Source organism: Pleurodeles waltl, chromosome 1_2 (genome assembly GCF_031143425.1).
Source record: "Pleurodeles waltl isolate 20211129_DDA chromosome 1_2, aPleWal1.hap1.20221129, whole genome shotgun sequence".
Lineage (NCBI taxonomy): Eukaryota > Metazoa > Chordata > Amphibia > Caudata > Salamandridae > Pleurodeles > Pleurodeles waltl.
The window spans coordinates 666,033,353-666,047,515 of NC_090437.1; positions in this window are offsets into that span (position 1 = coordinate 666,033,353).

Consider the following 14,163-nt stretch of genomic DNA (forward strand, 5'->3'; position numbering starts at 1 on the left):
GAATCCAAGATGGGGTGACTTGTGGGGCTCTGACCAGGTTCTGTTAACCAGAATCCTTTGCAAACCTCAAAATGTGGCCAAAAAAAAGTTTTCCTCTCCTTTCGGTGACAGAAAGTTCTGGAATCAGAGAGGAGCCACAAATTTCCTTCCACTCAGCGTTCCCCCATGTCTCCCGATAAAAACGGTACCCCACTTGTGGGGAGAGGCCTAGCGCCTGCGACGGGAAAAGCCCCAAAACACAAGGTGGACACATCACATTTTCACAAAGAAAACAGAGCTGTTTTTTGCAAAGCACCAAGCTGTGGATTTTGGCCTCTAGCTTAGCCGGCACCTAGGGAAACCTAGCAAACCTGCGCAGTTTTGAAAACTAGACACCTAGGGGAATCCAAGATGGGGTGACTTGTGGGGCTCTGACCAGATTCTGTTACCCAGAATCGTTTGAAAACCTCAAAATGTGCCCAATAAACGCTTTTACCTCTAATTTCGGTGACAGAAAGTTCTGTAATCAGAGAGGAGCCACGAATTTCCTTCCACCCAGCGTTCCCCCATGTCTCCCGATAAAAATGCTATCTCACTTGTGGGGAGAGGCCTAGCGCATGCGACAGGAAAAGCCCCAAAACACAAGGTGGACACATCACATTTTCACAAAGAAAACAGAGCAGATTTTTGCAAAGTGCCTAGCTGTGGATTTTGGCCTCTAGCTCAGCCGGCACCTAGGGAACCCTAGAAAACCTGTGCAGTTTTGAAAACTAGACACCTAGGGGAATCCAAGATGGGGTGACTTGTGGGGTTCTGACCAGGTTCTGTTACCCAGAATCCTTTGCAAACCTCAAAGTTTGGCCCAAAAAAAACTTTTTCCCCTCATTCCGGTGACTGAAAGTTCTGGAATCAGAGAGGAGTCACAAATTTCCTTCCACTCCCCGTTCCCCCATGTCTCCTGATAAAAATGGTACCTCACTTGTGGGGGTAGGCCTAGCGCTCGCGACAGGAAAAGCCCCAAAACACAACGTGGACACATCACATTTTCACAAAGAAAACAAAGCTGTTTTTTGCTAAGCGCCTAACTGTGGATTTTGGCCTCTAGCTCAGCCAGCACCTAGGGAAACCTAGCAAACCTGCAAAGTTTTGAAAACTAGACACCTAGGGGAATCCAAGATGCCGTGACTTGTGGGGCTCTGACCAGGTTCTGTTACCCAGAATCCTTTGCAAACCTCAAAATTTGGCCAAAAAAACACTTTTTCGTCTAATTTCGGTGGCAGAAAGTTCTGGAATCAGAGAGGACCCACACATTTCCTTCCACCCAGCGTTCCCCCATGTCTCCCGATAAAAATGGTACCTCACTTGTGGGGAGAGGCCTAGCGCCTGCGACAGGAAAAGCCCCAAAACACAAGGTGGACACATCACATTTTCACAAAGAAAACAGAGCTGTTTTTTGCAAAGCACCAAGCTGTGGATTTTGGCCTCTAGCTCAGCCGGCACCTAGGGAAACCTAGCAAACCTGCGCAGTTTTGAAAACTAGACACCTAGGGGAATCCAAGATGGGGTGACTTGTGGGGCTCTGACCAGATTCTGTTACCCAGAATCGTTTGCAAACCTCAAAATGTGGCCAATAAACGCTTTTACCTCTAATTTCGGTGACAGAAAGTTCTGTAATCAGAGAGGAGCCACGAATTTCCTTCCACCCAGCGTTCCCCCATGTCTCTTGATAAAAATGGTACCTCACTTTTGGGGAGAGGCCTAGCGCATGCGACAGGAAAAGCCCCAAAACACAAGGTGGACACATCACATTTTCACAAAGAAAACAGAGCTGATTTTTGCAAAGTGCCTAGCTGTGGATTTTGGCCTCTAGCTCAGCCGGCACCTAGGGAACCCTAGAAAACCTGCGCAGTTTTGAAAACTAGACACCTAGGGGAATCCAAGATGGGGTGACTTGTGGGGTTCTGACCAGGTTCTGTTACCCAGAATCCTTTGCAAACCTCAAAATTTGACCAAAAAAACACTTTTTCGTCTCATTTCGGTGGCAGAAAGTTCTGGAATCAGAGAGGAGACACAAATTTCCTTCCACCCAGCGTTCCCCCATGTCTCCCGATAAAAATGGTACCTCACTTGTGGGGAGAGGCCTAGCGCCTGCGACAGGAAAAGCCCCAAAACACAAGGTGGACACATCACATTTTCACAAAGAAAACAGAGCTGTTTTTTGCAAAGCACCAAGCTGTGGATTTTGGCCTCTAGCTCAGCCGGCACCTAGGGAACCCTAGAAAACCTGTGCAGTTTTGAAAACTAGACACCTAGGGGAATCCAAGATGGGGTGACTTGTGGGGTTCTGACCAGGTTCTGTTACCCAGAATCCTTTGCAAACCTCAAAGTTTGGCCCAAAAAAAACTTTTTCCCCTCATTCCGGTGACTGAAAGTTCTGGAATCAGAGAGGAGTCACAAATTTCCTTCCACTCCCCGTTCCCCCATGTCTCCTGATAAAAATGGTACCTCACTTGTGGGGGTAGGCCTAGCGCTCGCGACAGGAAAAGCCCCAAAACACAACGTGGACACATCACATTTTCACAAAGAAAACAAAGCTGTTTTTTGCTAAGCGCCTAACTGTGGATTTTGGCCTCTAGCTCAGCCAGCACCTAGGGAAACCTAGCAAACCTGCAAAGTTTTGAAAACTAGACACCTAGGGGAATCCAAGATGCCGTGACTTGTGGGGCTCTGACCAGGTTCTGTTACCCAGAATCCTTTGCAAACCTCAAAATTTGGCCAAAAAAACACTTTTTCGTCTAATTTCGGTGGCAGAAAGTTCTGGAATCAGAGAGGACCCACACATTTCCTTCCACCCAGCGTTCCCCCATGTCTCCCGATAAAAATGGTACCTCACTTGTGGGGAGAGGCCTAGCGCCTGCGACAGGAAAAGCCCCAAAACACAAGGTGGACACATCACATTTTCACAAAGAAAACAGAGCTGTTTTTTGCAAAGCACCAAGCTGTGGATTTTGGCCTCTAGCTCAGCCGGCACCTAGGGAAACCTAGCAAACCTGCGCAGTTTTGAAAACTAGACACCTAGGGGAATCCAAGATGGGGTGACTTGTGGGGCTCTGACCAGATTCTGTTACCCAGAATCGTTTGCAAACCTCAAAATGTGGCCAATAAACGCTTTTACCTCTAATTTCGGTGACAGAAAGTTCTGTAATCAGAGAGGAGCCACGAATTTCCTTCCACCCAGCGTTCCCCCATGTCTCTTGATAAAAATGGTACCTCACTTTTGGGGAGAGGCCTAGCGCATGCGACAGGAAAAGCCCCAAAACACAAGGTGGACACATCACATTTTCACAAAGAAAACAGAGCTGATTTTTGCAAAGTGCCTAGCTGTGGATTTTGGCCTCTAGCTCAGCCGGCACCTAGGGAACCCTAGAAAACCTGCGCAGTTTTGAAAACTAGACACCTAGGGGAATCCAAGATGGGGTGACTTGTGGGGTTCTGACCAGGTTCTGTTACCCAGAATCCTTTGCAAACCTCAAAATTTGACCAAAAAAACACTTTTTCGTCTCATTTCGGTGGCAGAAAGTTCTGGAATCAGAGAGGAGACACAAATTTCCTTCCACCCAGCGTTCCCCCATGTCTCCCGATAAAAATGGTACCTCACTTGTGGGGAGAGGCCTAGCGCCTGCGACAGGAAAAGCCCCAAAACACAAGGTGGACACATCACATTTTCACAAAGAAAACAGAGCTGTTTTTTGCAAAGCACCAAGCTGTGGATTTTGGCCTCTAGCTCAGCCGGCACCTAGGGAAACCTAGCAAACCTGCACAGTTTTGAAAACTAGACACCTACGGGAATCCAAGATGGAGTGACTTGTGGGGCTCTGACCAGATTCTGTTACCCAGAATTGTTTGCAAACCTCAAAATGTGGCCAATAAACGCTTTTACCTCTAATTTCGGTGACAGAAAGTTCTGTAATCAGAGAGGAGGCACGAATTTCCTTCCACCCAGCGTTCCCCCTTGTCTCCCGATAAAAATGGTACCTCACTTTTAGGGAGAGGCCTAGCGCATGCGACAGGAAAAGCCCCAAAACACAAGGTGGACACATCACATTTTCACAAAGAAAACAGAGCTGATTTTTGCAAAGTGCCTAGCTGTGGATTTTGGCCTCTAGCTCAGCCGGCACCTAGGGAACCCTAGAAAACCTGCGCAGTTTTGAAAACTAGACACCTAGGGGAATCCAAGATGGGGTGACTTGTGGGGTTCTGACCAGGTTCTGTTACCCAGAATCCTTTGCAAACCTCAAAGTTTGGCCAAAAAAAAACTTTTTCCCCTCATTCCGGTGACGGAAAGTTCTGGAATCAGAGAGGAGCCACAAATTTCCTTCCACTCAGCGTTCCCCCATGTCTCCTGATAAAAATGGTACCTCACTTGTGGGGGTAGGCCTAGCGCTCGCGACAGGAAAAGCCCCAAAACACAACGTGGACACATCACATTTTCACAAAGAAAACAAAGCTGTTTTTTGCTAAGCGCCTAACTGTGGATTTTGGCCTCTAGCTCAGCCAGCACCAAGGGAAACCTAGCAAACCTGCGCAGTTTTGAAAACTAGACACCTAGGGGAATCCAAGATGCCGTGACTTGTGGGGCTCTGACCAGGTTCTGTTACCCAGAATCCTTTGCAAACCTCAAAATTTGGCCAAAAAAACACTTTTTCGTCTCATTTCGGTGGCAGAAAGTTCTGGAATCAGAGAGGAGCCACACATTTCCTTCCACCCAGCGTTCCCCCATGTCTCCCGATAAAAATGGTACCTCACTTGTGGGGAGAGGCCTAGCGCCTGCGACAGGAAAAGCCCCAAAACACAAGGTGGACACATCACATTTTCACAAAGAAAACAGAGCTGTTTTTTGCAAAGCACCAAGCTGTGGATTTTGGCCTCTAGCTCAGCCGGCACCTAGGGAAACCTAGCAAACCTGCACAGTTTTGAAAACTAGACACCTAGGGGAATCCAAGATGGGGTGACTTGTGGGGCTCTGACCAGATTCTGTTACCCAGAATCGTTTGCAAACCTCAAAATGTGGCCAATAAACGCTTTTACCTCTAATTTCGGTGACAGAAAGTTCTGTAATCAGAGAGGAGCCACGAATTTCCTTCCACCCAGCGTTCCCCCATGTCTCCCGATAAAAATGGTACCTCACTTTTGGGGAGAGGCCTAGCGCATGCGACAGGAAAAGCCCCAAAACACAAGGTGGACACATCACATTTTCACAAAGAAAACAGAGCTGATTTTTGCAAAGTGCCTAGCTGTGGATTTTGGCCTCTAGCTCAGCCGGCACCTAGGGAACCCTAGAAAACCTGCGCAGTTTTGAAAACTAGACACCTAGGGGAATCCAAGATGGGGTGACTTGTGGGGTTCTGACCAGGTTCTGTTACCCAGAATCCTTTGCAAACCTCAAAATTTGGCCAAAAAAACACTTTTTCGTCTCATTTCGGTGGCAGAAAGTTCTGGAATCAGAGAGGAGCCACAAATTTCCTTCCACCCAGCGTTCCCCCATGTCTCCCGATAAAAATGGTACCTCACTTGTGGGGAGAGGCCTAGCGCCTGCGACAGGAAAAGCCCCAAAACACAAGGTGGACACATCACATTTTCACAAAGAAAACAGAGCTGTTTTTTGCAAAGCACCAAGCTGTGGATTTTGGCCTCTAGCTCAGCCGGCACCTAGGGAAACCTAGCAAACCTGCGCAGTTTTGAAAACTAGACACCTAGGGGAATCCAAGATGGGGTGACGTGTGGGCCTCTGACCAGGTTCTGTTACCCAGAATCCTTTGCAAACCTCAAAATGTGGCCAAAAAAACACTTTTTCCCCTCATTCCGGTGACTGAAAGTTCTGGAATCAGAGAGGAGCCACAAATTTCCTTCCACTCAGCGTTCCCCCATGTCTCCTGATAAAAATGGTACCTCACTTGTGGGGGTAGGCCTAGCGCTCGCGACAGGAAAAGCCCCAAAACACAACGTGGACACATCACATTTTCACAAAGAACACAGAGCTGGTTTTTTCAAAGCACCTAGCTGTGGATTTTGGCCTCTAGCTCAGCCGGCACCTAGGGAAACCTAGCAAACCTGCGCAGTTTTGAAAACTAGACACCTAGGGGAATCCAAGATGGGGTGACTTGTGGGGCTCTGACCAGGTTCTTTTACCCAGAATCCTTTGTAAACCTCAAAATTTGGCCAAAAAAACACTTTTTCCCCTCATTTCGGTAGCAGAAGGTTCTGGAATAAGAGAGGAGCCACAAATTTCCTTCCACCCAGCGTTCCGCCATGTCTCCTGATAAAAATGGTACCTCACTTGTGGGGGTAGGCCTAGCGCCAACAACAGGAAAAAAAAAAAAACACAACGTGGGCACATCACATTTTCACAAAGAAAACAGCAGTTTTTTGCTAAGCGCTTAGCTGTGGATTTTGGCCTCTAGCTCAGCCGGCACCTAATGAAACCTAGCAAACCTGAGCAGTTTTGAAAACTAGACACCTAGGGGAATCCAAGATGGGGTGACGTGTGGGGCTCTGACCAGGTTCTGTTACCCAGAATCCTTTGCAAACCTCAAAATGTGGCCAAAAAAACACTTTTTCCTCTCATTTCGGTGACAGAAAGTTCTTGAATCAGAGAGGAGCCACAAATTTCCTTCCACCCAGCGTTCCCCTATGTCTCCTGATAAAAATGGTACCCCTCTTGTGGGGGTAGGCCTAACGCCCTCAACAGGAAAAGCCCCAAAACACAACGTGGACACATCACATTTTCACAAAGAAAACAGAGCTGTTTTTTGCAAAGCACCTAGCTGCGGATTTTGGCCTCTAGCTCAGCCGGCACCTAGAGAAACCTAGCAAACCTTCGCAGTTTTGAAAACTAGACACCTAGGGGAATCCAAGATGGGGTGACGTGTGGGGCTCTGACCAGGTTCTGTTACCCAGAATCCTTTGCAAACCTCAAAATGTGGCCAAAAAAACACTTTTTCCTCTCATTTCGGTGACAGAAAGTTCTTGAATCAGAGAGGAGCCACAAATTTCCTTCCACCCAGCGTTCCCCCAAGTCTCCCGATAAAAATGGTACCTCACTTGTGGGGAGAGGCCTAGCGCCCGCGACAGGAAAAGCCCCAAAACACAAGGTGGACACATCACATTTTCACAAAGAAAACAGAGCTGTTTTTTGCAAAGTACCAAGCTGTGGATTTTGGCCTCTAGCTCAGCCGGCACCTAGGGAAACCTAGCAAACCTGCGCAGTTTTGAAAACTAGACACCTAGGGGAATCCAAGATGGGGTGACGTGTGGGCCTCTGACCAGGTTCTGTTACCCAGAATCCTTTGCAAACCTCAAAATGTGGCCAAAAAAACACTTTTTCCCCTCATTCCGGTGACTGAAAGTTCTGGAATCAGAGAGGAGCCACAAATTTCCTTCCACTCAGCGTTCCCCCATGTCTCCTGATAAAAATGGTACCTCAGTTGTGGGGGTAGGCCTAGCGCTCGCGACAGGAAAAGCCCCAAAACACAACGTGGACACATCACATTTTCACAAAGAACACAGAGCTGTTTTTTTCAAAGCACCTAGCTGTGGATTTTGGCCTCTAGCTCAGCCGGCACCTAGGGAAACCTAGCAAACCTGCGCAGTTTTGAAAACTAGACACCTAGGGGAATCCAAGATGGGGTGACTTGTGGGGCTCTGACCAGGTTCTTTTACCCAGAATCCTTTGTAAACCTCAAAATTTGGCCAAAAAAACACTTTTTTCCCCTCATTTCGGTAGCAGAAGGTTCTGGAATAAGAGAGGAGCCACAAATTTCCTTCCACCCAGCGTTCCGCCATGTCTCCTGATAAAAATGGTACCTCACTTGTGGGGGTAGGCCTAGCGCCAACAACAGGAAAAAAAACAAAACACAACTTGGGCACATCACATTTTCACAAAGAAAACAGCAGTTTTTTGCTAAGCGCTTAGCTGTGGATTTTGGCATCTAGCTCAGCCGGCACCTAATGAAACCTAGCAAACCTGAGCAGTTTTGAAAACTAGACACCTAGGGGAATCCAAGATGGGGTGACGTGTGGGGCTCTGACCAGGTTCTGTTACCCAGAATCCTTTGCAAACCTCAAAATGTGGCCAAAAAAACACTTTTTCCTCTCATTTCGGTGACAGAAAGTTCTTGAATCAGAGAGGAGCCACAAATTTCCTTCCACCCAGCGTTCCCCTATGTCTCCTGATAAAAATGGTACCCCTCTTGTGGGGGTAGGCCTAACGCCCTCAACAGGAAAAGCCCCAAAACACAACGTGGACACATCACATTTTCACAAAGAAAACAGCGCTGTTTTTTGCAAAGCACCTAGCTGCGGATTTTGGCCTCTAGCTCAGCCGGCACCTAGAGAAACCTAGCAAACCTTCGCAGTTTTGAAAACTAGACACCTAGGGGAATCCAAGATGGGGTGACGTGTGGGGCTCTGACCAGGTTCTGTTACCCAGAATCCTTTGCAAACCTCAAAATGTGGCCAAAAAAACACTTTTTCCTCTCATTTCGGTGACAGAAAGTTCTTGAATCAGAGAGGAGCCACAAATTTCCTTCCACCCAGCGTTCCCCCAAGTCTCCCGATAAAAATGGTACCTCACTTGTGGGGAGAGGCCTAGCGCCCGCGACAGGAAAAGCCCCAAAACACAAGGTGGACACATCACATTTTCACAAAGAAAACAGAGCTGATTTTTGCAAAGTGCCTAGCTGTGGATTTTGGCGTCTAGCTCAGCCGGCACCTAGGGAAACCTAGAGAGCCTGCGCAGTTTTGAAAACTAGACACCTAGGGGAATCCAAGGTGGGGTGACTTGCGGGGCTCTGACCAGGTTCTGTTACCCAGAATCCTTTGCAAACCTCAAAATTTGGCCAAAAAAACACTTTTTCCCCTCATTCCGGTGACTGAAAGTTCTGGAATCAGAGAGGAGCCACAAATTTCCTTCCACTCAGCGTTCCCCCATGTCTCCCGATAAAAATGGTACCTCACTTTTGGGGGTAGGCCTAGAGCCCGCGACAGGAAAAGCCCCAAAACAAACGTGGACACATCACATTTTCACAAAGAACAGAGAGCTGTTTTTTTCAAAGCACCTAGCTGTGGATTTTGGCCTCTAGCTCAGCCGGCACCTAGGGAAACCTAGCAAACCTGCGCAGTTTTGAAAACTAGACACCTAGGGGAATCCAAGATGGGGTGACTTGTGGGGCTCTGACCAGGTTCTTTTACCCAGAATCCTTTGTAAACCTCAAAATTTGGCCAAAAAAACACTTTTTCCCCTCATTTCGGTAGCAGAAGTTTCTGGAATAAGAGAGGAGCCACAAATTTCCTTCCACCCAGCGTTCCGCCATGTCTCCTGATAAAAATGGTACCTCACTTGTGGGGGTAGGCCTAGCGCCAACAACAGGAAAAAAAACAAAACACAACGTGGGCACATCACATTTTCACAAAGAAAACAGCAGTTTTTTGCTAAGCGCTTAGCTGTGGATTTTGGCCTCTAGCTCAGCCGGCACCTAGGGAAACCTAGCAAACCTGCGCAGTTTTGAAAACTAGACACCTAGGGGAATCCAAGATGGGGTGACTTGTGGGGCTCTGACCAGGTTCTTTTACCCAGAATCCTTTGTAAACCTCAAAATTTGGCCAAAAAAACACTTTTTCCCCTCATTTCGGTAGCAGAAGGTTCTGGAATAAGAGAGGAGCCACAAATTTCCTTCCACCCAGCGTTCCGCCATGTCTCCTGATAAAAATGGTACCTCACTTGTGGGGGTAGGCCTAGCGCCAACAACAGGAAAAAAACCAAAACACAACGTGGGCACATCACATTTTCACAAAGAAAACAGCTGTTTTTTGCTAAGCGCTTAGCTGTGGATTTTGGCCTCTAGCTCAGCCGGCACCTAATGAAACCTAGCAAACCTGAGCAGTTTTGAAAACTAGACACCTAGGGGAATCCAAGATGGGGTGACGTGTGGGGCTCTGACCAGGTTCTGTTACCCAGAATCCTTTGCAAACCTCAAAATGTGGCCAAAAAAACACTTTTTCCTCTCATTTCGGTGACAGAAAGTTCTTGAATCAGAGAGGAGCCACAAATTTCCTTCCACCCAGCGTTCCCCTATGTCTCCTGATAAAAATGGTACCCCTCTTGTGGGGGTAGGCCTAATGCCCTCAACAGGAAAAGCCCCAAAACACAACGTGGACACATCACATTTTCACAAAGAAAACAGAGCTGTTTTTTGCAAAGCACCTAGCTGCGGATTTTGGCCTCTAGCTCAGCCGGCACCTAGAGAAACCTAGCAAACCTTCGCAGTTTTGAAAACTAGACACCTAGGGGAATCCAAGATGGGGTGACGTGTGGGGCTCTGACCAGGTTCTGTTACCCAGAATCCTTTGCAAACCTCAAAATGTGGCCAAAAAAACACTTTTTCCTCTCATTTCGGTGACAGAAAGTTCTTGAATCAGAGAGGAGCCACAAATTTCCTTCCACCCAGCGTTCCCCCAAGTCTCCTGATAAAAATGGTACCTCACTTGTGGGGAGAGGCCTTGCGCCCGCGACAGGAAAAGCCCCAAAACACAAGGTGGACACATCACATTTTCACAAAGAAAACAGAGCTGATTTTTGCAAAGTGCCTAGCTGTGGATTTTGGCCTCTAGCTCAGCCGGCACCTAGGGAAACCTAGAGAACCTGCGCAGTTTTGAAAACTAGACACCTAGGGGAATCCAAGGTGGGGTGACTTGCGGGGCTCTGACCAGGTTCTGTTACCCAGAATCCTTTGCAAACCTCAAAATTTGGCCAAAAAAACACTTTTTCCCCTCATTCCGGTGACTGAAAGTTCTGGAATCAGAGAGGAGCCACAAATTTCCTTCCACTCAGCGTTCCCCCATGTCTCCCGATAAAAATGGTACCTCACTTTTGGGGGTAGGCCTAGAGCCCGCGACAGGAAAAGCCCCAAAACAAACGTGGACACATCACATTTTCACAAAGAACAGAGAGCTGTTTTTTTCAAAGCACCTAGCTGTGGATTTTGGCCTCTAGCTCAGCCGGCACCTAGGGAAACCTAGCAAACCTGCGCAGTTTTGAAAACTAGACACCTAGGGGAATCCAAGATGGGGTGACTTGTGGGGCTCTGACCAGGTTCTTTTACCCAGAATCCTTTGTAAACCTCAAAATTTGGCCAAAAAAACACTTTTTCCCCTCATTTCGGTAGCAGAAGGTTCTGGAATAAGAGAGGAGCCACAAATTTCCTTCCACCCAGCGTTCCGCCATGTCTCCTGATAAAAATGGTACCTCACTTGTGGGGGTAGGCCTAGCGCCAACAACAGGAAAAAAACCAAAACACAACGTGGGCACATCACATTTTCACAAAGAAAACAGCTGTTTTTTGCTAAGCGCTTAGCTGTGGATTTTGGCCTCTAGCTCAGCCGGCACCTAGGGAAACCTAGCAAACCTGCGCAGTTTTGAAAACTAGACACCTAGGGGAATCCAAGATGGGGTGACTTGTGGGGCTCTGACCAGGTTCTTTTACCCAGAATCCTTTGTAAACCTCAAAATTTGGCCAAACAAAACACTTTTTCCCCTCATTTCGGTAGCAGAAGGTTCTGGAATAAGAGAGGAGCCACAAATTTCCTTCCACCCAGCGTTCCGCCATGTCTCCTGATAAAAATGGTACCTCACTTGTGGGGGTAGGCCTAGCGCCAACAACAGGAAAAAAACCAAAACACAACGTGGGCACATCACATTTTCACAAAGAAAACAGCTGTTTTTTGCTAAGCGCTTAGCTGTGGATTTTGGCCTCTAGCTCAGCCGGCACCTAATGAAACCTAGCAAACCTGAGCAGTTTTGAAAACTAGACACCTAGGGGAATCCAAGATGGGGTGACGTGTGGGGCTCTGACCAGGTTCTGTTACCCAGAATCCTTTGCAAACCTCAAAATGTGGCCAAAAAAACACTTTTTCCTCTCATTTCGGTGACAGAAAGTTCTTGAATCAGAGAGGAGCCACAAATTTCCTTCCACCCAGCGTTCCCCTATGTCTCCTGATAAAAATGGTACCCCTCTTGTGGGGGTAGGCCTAACGCCCTCAACAGGAAAAGCCCTAAAACACAACGTGGACACATCACATTTTCACAAAGAAAACAGAGCTTTTTTTGCAAAGCACCTAGCTGTGGATTTTGGCCTCTAGCTCAGCCGGCACCTAGGGAAAGCTAGCAAACCTGCGCAGTTGTGAAAACTAGACACCTAGGGGATTCCAAGATGGGCTGACTTGTGGGGCTCTGACCAGATTCTGTTACCTAAAATGGTTTGCAAACCTCAAAATGTGGCCAAAAAAACACTTTTACCTCTCATTTCGGTGACAGAAAGTTCTGTAATCAGAGAGGAGCCACAAATTTCCTTCCACCCAGCGTTCCCCCAAGTCTCCCGATAAAAATGGTACCTCACTTGTGGGGAGAGGCCTAGCGCCTGCGACAGGAAAAGCCCCAAAACACAACGTGGACACATCACATTTTCACAAAGAAAACAGAGCTGATTTTTGCAAAGTGCCTAGCTGGGGATTTTGGCCTCTAGCTCAGCCGGCACCTAGGGAAACCTAGAGAACCTGCGCAGTTTTGAAAACTAGACACCTAGGGGAATCCAAGGTCGGGTGACTTGCGGGGCTCTGACCAGGTTCTGTTACCCAGAATCCTTTGCAAACCTCAAAATTTGGCCAAAAAAACACTTTGTCCCCTCATTCCGGTGACTGAAAGTTCTGGAATCAGAGAGGAGCCACAAATTTCCTTCCACTCAGCGTTCCCCCATGTCTCCCGATAAAAATGGTATCTCACTTGTGGGGGTAGGCCTAGAGCCCGCGACAGGAAAAGCCCCAAAACAAACGTGGACACATCACATTTTCACAAAGAAAACAAAGCTGTTTTTTGCTAAGCGCCTAACTGTGGATTTTGGCCTCTAGCTCAGCCGGCACCTAGGGAAACCTAGCAAACCTGCGCAGTTTTGAAAACTAGACACCTAGGGGAATCCAAGATGCGGTGACTTGTGGGGCTCTGAACAGGTTCTGTTACCCAGAATCCTTTGCAAACCTCAACATTTTTCCAAAAAAACACTTTTTCCTCTCATTTCGGTGACAGAAAGTTCTGGAATCAGAGAGGAGCCACAAATTTCCTTCCACTCAGCGTTCCCCCAAGTCTCCCGATAAAAATGGTACCTCACTTGTGGGGGTAGGCCTAACGCCCGCGACAGGGGAAGCCCCAAAACACAACGTGGACACATCACATTTTCACAAAGAACACAGAACTGTTTTTTTCAAAGCACCTAGCTGTGGATTTTGGCCTCTAGCTAAACCGGCACCTAGAGAAATCTAGCAAACCTGCGCAGTTTTGAAAACTAGACACCTAGGGGAATACAAGATGGGGTGACTTGTGGGGCTCTGACCAGGTTCTTTTACCCAGAATCCTTTGTAAACCTCAAAATTTGGCCAAAAAAACACTTTTTCCCCTCATTTCGGTAGCAGAAGGTTCTGGAATAAGAGAGGAGCCACAAATTTCCTTCCACCCAGCGTTCCGCCATGTCTCCTGATAAAAATGGTACCTCACTTGTGGGGGTAGGCCTAGCGCCAACAACAGGAAAAAAACCAAAACACAACGTGGGCACATCACATTTTCACAAAGAAAACAGCTGTTTTTTGCTAAGCGCTTAGCTGTGGATTTTGGCCTCTAGCTCAGCCGGCACCTAATGAAACCTAGCAAACCTGAGCAGTTTTGAAAACTAGACACCAAGGGGAATCCAGGATGGGGTGACTTGTGGGGCTCTGACCAGGTTATGTTACCCAGAATCCTTTGCAAACCTCAAAATATGACCAAAAAAACACCTTTTCCTCTCATTTCAGTGACAGAAAGTTCTGGAATCAGAGAGGAACCACAAATTTGCTTCCACCCAGCGTTCCCCCAAGTCTCCTGATAAAAACGGTACCTCACTTTTGGGGGTGGGCCTACTGGCCGCGAAAGGAAATGCCCCAAAACACTATCTGGACACATCAACTTATCAAATACAAAACTTTTTGTGGGGGGTCACCTGTGTTTTTGGTCCTGGGCTCAGCAGCCTTCTAGAGAAACCTACCAAACCCAGACATTTCTGAAAACTAGACACCCGAGGGAGTGCAGTGAGTTGTGACCTGCGT